Source organism: Ambystoma mexicanum, chromosome 9, assembly GCF_040938575.1.
Source record: "Ambystoma mexicanum isolate Mex_15411 chromosome 9, UKY_AmexF1_1, whole genome shotgun sequence".
NCBI lineage: Eukaryota > Metazoa > Chordata > Amphibia > Caudata > Ambystomatidae > Ambystoma > Ambystoma mexicanum.
The window spans coordinates 1,246,152,872-1,246,158,871 of record NC_090931.1 but is presented as its reverse complement, the minus strand read 5'-3'; positions in this window follow the sequence as shown (position 1 = coordinate 1,246,158,871).

Genomic DNA, 6,000 nt, shown 5'->3' with positions numbered 1-6,000 from the left:
CCGCCCTAGCTGCTGTTCTGACCTTGTACTATGGGACACCTCAAGTTCACCCAGAATATCTCTGAGGGACCTGTGTTCTAATCTCAGGGCATCCCTGAGGGCCTGTGACTCTGCAGATATGGTTGTGCGCAGAGTCTCCAGTCCAGCCCGTCGGTCCCTGTTGGACGCCAACATTTCCTCCCTGTGTGAGTGGCAAATGGACTATGTTGCCTGCTGCTGGAGCTCCACCTGCCTTTCAGGGGGGAGAATGGAAGTGGCTACCCTACCCACAGCCTGAGCCATCATCTCACACAATGCCCCCTGTTGTGCTGCTATAGTGTACATGGAATTCTCCCACACAGTATTGCCTGGTGGCGCACGGCCACCGCGTTGGCGGGCACCACACCTGTTTGGGGCAAGGTGATGTGTACCTTGCTGTGCTGGCACTGCCTGAGGCTGCAGGACTGCATTCCTCCTTTGATCTGCTGGCCCAGGAACATGAGCAAACATTGTGGAGTGTAACCCTGCATCCGTAACCGCCACAGAGGGACTTTCCAACACTGAATGCCCCATAGAGGGGTCTACCCCCAGTGCAGGTGGGTTGGACAGAACAGCATCCCTACCAGAAACACTCACCTGCGACAGGACATATGTCTCAATGTCAGATTCAGCACCTGATTCATAGAGGTATCCGGAGGTGTACCCAGAGACACCCGTGGACAGTATGGTCTCTAGGAGTAATGGGTTTTCACCCACCACCACCCCACACCCTCCACTGGTGTCTGGTTGTGGCTGTGAGTACTTCTGCCTCTGCGCCATCTCCTCCTCCTCAACAGCATCTAGTACCTCATCACCTGCAAAAACATAAAAGAAAAGTAATGAAAACAGGCATGAGTTCCATAGCCCACACACATAGGCATGACGAGGCAGACATCTAGTACATAAATGACACATGTCACACATGACAATAACTCTGTCATGCATGCACTGGCAATGAGTTAGAAGGGGAGGCAAAAAGCAGACACTGAGGACTCCAAGATGGAAAAGCAATACATGTGCTGCATGCTGGATAGCACTGGCATCATACATTAACCTGTGAGTGGCATGGACAATCCACATACATGACACATGCCAGCACACAGATGGCACGTAGCATAGCCATGGCAGATTTGACAAGGACACCCAGATGGCAGCAAATCGGTACCGTCACCCATCCATGTAAGAAGGACATCATGAAAGAGAACATGCAAAATAGTGTGACAAAACACGCATGTGCCACACGCTGCAACAAAGCCAGTGTTCATTAATGCAGTGATGGCAGGCACATGGATACATCAATGGTTGGTCACTTTGACATGACAGAAGACAATTGTCATGTTCAACATTCAAACAGGGCCCCGAAGTGATTGTGTGCAGGCCATGTGTAGGTGCACATTACTCAATCAGCCTGATTGATGAAATCATTCCCATAATAAGGAAACATATGTGGGCCATTGTGGGGTGTAATCTATGTCTGAAGTATGTTACATTTGGGGCAGAAGGGCACAAAAATGTGTGGTAAACATGCAAAGGATTTCATCAATCAGGCAGAATGAACAGGAAAACAGTATGAACAATGTTGTGGCAAGATGGCAGTTGAAGGGCAAGTGCAGTAATCAGGTGCAAATTGTCAACTGTGGTCAGAAGGGATACTTGAAAACCCAAACCCAAGGTTGGGCTATGGTTTGGAGGCACCACATGGGTGACCCATAGTAGTCATAACTACATAGCCTCACCTGGCACTCAATCAGAACACATCACCCAAGCAACATACACATGGTTTGCACACACATGCATGGCCACTCACCGGACATTGCCTCAAGATCTGGTAGGTCTCCCACGCCTTGGATCTGATCCTCTGTGATGAAGCCTCCAGCGATAGACTCATGTTCTGTGAGTACTTCCTCCTCTGGTGGAGACCCACTGCCAGTCACCAAAGTAGAGGCATGATTGGAAGCCAGCTTATTCTTTGCTCTAAGTTTGAGGCCATTCCACCACTTAGAGCAATCATCAGCTGTGCGCCTGACAAATCCAAGGGCACTAATCTGGTCCGTGATGCACTGGCAGTGGGCCCTACGTTGAGCAGTCGTAGTCTTGTACCCTGCAGTCACCAGCATTTCGTGTCCATGGGCCGACACGTAGCCCACAAGTGCGTCTAGTTTCACATCATTGAAACTATTCTTCCGTGATGTGCCGGAGGGGGGAGCCGTGTCTGGGGTCCTAGCCTGTACCGCAAGAGCACCCTTCTTTCTCTCGGGAGGTGGTGCGGATCCTGAGTGGCTTATGCCACTCTCGTTGGCAGGGACTGAAGCGCAGGTGGACTGGGCACTGGAAGAAGCCAAAGGCACGATGACCAAAGGTCTCACTGCAGGCATTGGCTGCTGGGTGATGTTGGCAGGACCAACCTTGGATTGATGGACTTGGAACAACACTGTCCTAGCTGGGAGACTCTGAGATGGGGTGGATTGAGCTGCAGCTGCTCCTGCAGCCTCCTCAACCTGGCTAGTTGGGGCAGCAGATGACATTGCTGCCCCAGATCCATGGGGTCTGGTGACAGCAACTTTCACCGCCACACGTGGCTTTGACTTGGTGACATGGGAGTCATCCTGTGCCGGTTCGGTTGACAATATGGGCGGGGTTAACAAGGCCTGAGCTGGGATGGTGTCAGCTGCATCTCCCCGACCCATTGGGGGCGGGGGGGCATAGGTGTCCCTGATTGGTCCTCCAAACATTGGCCTCTTGGGCCACCCTGCACATCCTGGCCACATCCCTCAACGCGCCCACCTCTTGGAGGTCGGCCACCTTTGCCTCCCTTACCGCTTGGTCACCTCCCAACCATGGCACTGATGTTCTTGTGTGAATGGGAGGTGCAGTAAACAATTTTCCTGGGCAATTGGGGTGAAAGGGGCAGGGTACTAGATGGAATACTACCCTAGTGCTCTAGTAAGGCTGTCTGTGACCCGTGGGGGAAGATGACGGGTCACGCAATGGTCAGGCACCCTGAAAACAAAATTTAACATGCACGCGACCCCTGGTAGCCCACTTGCATGTAATAAAGAACACGCACTATGCTGTGGCATCAACACAAAAAGAAGCGTACGCGTGGTACACGCAGGCTACAATGACCTCTGAATGGGTACGCGACACACGGGGGAACCACAGTTGAAAAATACGTGCGCGACTCGCCGTCTGCCTGGAAAAATAACATGAAAAAGATGCGCGTGTGCGCGTTGGCAACACCCCCACCAAAAGAAGAATTGAACGCTGTCTGAGTATACAAGGAGTTCGAACTGGAACCGTTGTGAAGTAATCGGGTGTGAACCGACAAGAAGTACAAGAATCACCCGCTCGCTCTCCAGAAAAAACGCGTACACGAAATGACGTCCTAGGTGTACCTATTAACCCAGCTCACATGTGCGGCATCACTTACGTGCGTACGCGCTAAGGGCCTTTCCTCCAATTACACACAGTGACACCCGGACGTGCAGTTTTTTCTCATGTACAATCAACATGCACCCATGTGGAGGGAAACACCTGCACTCGTTACGTCACAGACGCGCTTACGTGCTAAGGGCCTTTCCTCAAATTACATGCTGATGTGCACTTTTTTCACTTTCCAAATCACTCCGTATCAAGCTGGCCACGCAACAACACACGGAAGACCACCTTCCTGCCCAGAAGGACATTTTCCTGCCCCCCAGAGCCCTGAACACGCTCCCATCTGCCATCTGCTGCTGCCTGCCTGCCTGCCGGCCACGTGCCCTGCTTTTTGGTGCCTGCACGTCAGCCATCTGCAGGGGTCCAATTGCTGTGACCACCACCTCTGCTGGAACAGAAGATTCCCGACTGGCATTCCATCGCTCCACAGCCCAGCCCCAGGACCCAGTTGCCCACCCACACCTACCTCGGGGGTTGCCATGTCTGACACAACACCATCTGGCACCAGTGGCAACACCCCAGCAGAGAGGCAGAGGGCTGCCAGCTTCAGTGCCAATGAAGTTGGCATCCTGGTGGAGCAAGTCCTGGGGCATTATGATGCCCACTTTGGAAGTTCACGTGCCGACAATGAAGGATGGAAGAGGATCTGGAAGGACATTGTGGCTGCCATCAACATGGAGGGGGTGGCAGCCCGCGACATGCAACACGTCCGGAAGCTCTGGGAGGACTTCAAGTCCAGGACCCTCAGCAAGGCCCGACGCCTCTTGAAGGCAAAGCATGCAGAGGGGTGCCGGGTCCGCCTTACCAACATCCAGATGAGGGTCCTGGAACGCATACACCCAGCGCTCCACCTCCAGATCCTTCAGAGGCAGACCGGTCCAGAGTCAAGCGGTAAGTGTCCATGCTTACTGATTGGACGTTGTGCATGTTGAGGTGTGGCAGGAGTGTGCAGGTTGCACATATGTCTTGGAAGGGCCATGTATGGATGTGTATGTACAGGGACATGAGCCTGCCGCATGCGAGTCCAGTCATGTGTGAGGCACATCAATGGTGTATGTGTTCAAATGTATGCTGCCCAAATGCATGTGAGGGTGCACACATGTGTATAATTATTTGTATGTACTGTGGCATGGTTGTGGTGTGACACATGGATGCTGGTTCCACCTTCATGTATGTGCACAATGTACATGTGCGTGTGTGTGTATTTGACATGTGTGCCACTGTGATACACCATGGATGCATGTGACACTGACATGTAGGAGGTTGATTGGCAGATGTGACATTGATGCCGATGATTTAACTGCGACAGGTGGTGGAGATTTACAGATGCATGTATGTCTGGTGGCGTGTTTGCATGTGTTTGGCACTCCCCGTGTTGCATGTGACGGCAGGTTAGCCTTTGGATGCTCATGCTATATTATGTGTATGGATGGTGCTGCCTGCTGCAACATTCCTGTTAATTTGTGCATGTTTGTGGGTTCAAATGATAGGTGTGTTGGGGAGATGACATGTGTGAAGTTTGACACTGCCACTCATGTGCAACTGTCAAGTGTGTATCAGACCATTGTACAGTGCCCTGATGGCTGTGTTCTGTCTCTCCCTGTCTGCAGCGTCAACTGATGAAGAGGGTGGAGACAGTTATGTGGAGCACAGCGGCAGGGATCCCACCGCCAGCCAGAGATGCAAGGCCCAGCTCCCCTCCCAGGTTGTCATCTCGTTGGGGAGTGAGGGGTCTGGTGCCGCATCCACGGACGCAGCTGCCGAGGGTAGGTCCAAGAGGCATAGGTCAGAGGTGGACTCCTCAACAGCAGAAGGGGCAGCTGAGACCCCACAGGGGCCTATGGAGGAAGATGGCACAGAGTCATCCAGGTTGGTGGAGGGTTTGGTTGAGGAGGAGGCCGTGGAAGGGCCACACAAGGGGTCTGGAGGGAGGATTCCTCTGGTGCTAGTGGTGCAGTCCAGGGGCAGGGACAGGAGGCAGCACATGCGGCCGCGGAGGTGCCTGTATGTAATCCTGTCCCTGATCCTGTGACTGCATCATCCCGCACCAGCAGGGATGCCTTCGTCCAGACCTGTTTTCAGGGAGGGGATCCGCTAACAACAACTGGCCTTCCTCTCCCTGCGGACGTGGCAATCCAGGACCATGTTGAGCATGTCCTGGCTGGGGTGGCGTTGTATCAACTTGGCATCTGGGATAACATGCAGGGTTCTCGTGAGGACGCTGCACGTTACTTCAGATGCCTCTTTGACCGTGTTGACTGGCTAGGAGGGATCATCGATGCTGGGTTCCTCCGTGTGCTGGGCCTTGTGCCGACCCCCTCCTCAACTGAACCCCCTATGCGCCAGTCATCCTCCGTGCCATCTTCCAGGCCAAGTATCACCTGGCCACCCTGTGGAGCTCCCTCTGACCCAGCGGCCAGGCTTATGGAGGACACATCCCTGCCACAGTCGGGAGTCGGAGGTCCAGCATGGGTGGCCAACCCAACAACTGGACCCCAGCAGGAGGAAGACGTGCAGGCGTCAACAGGCAGGGCACATTCACGG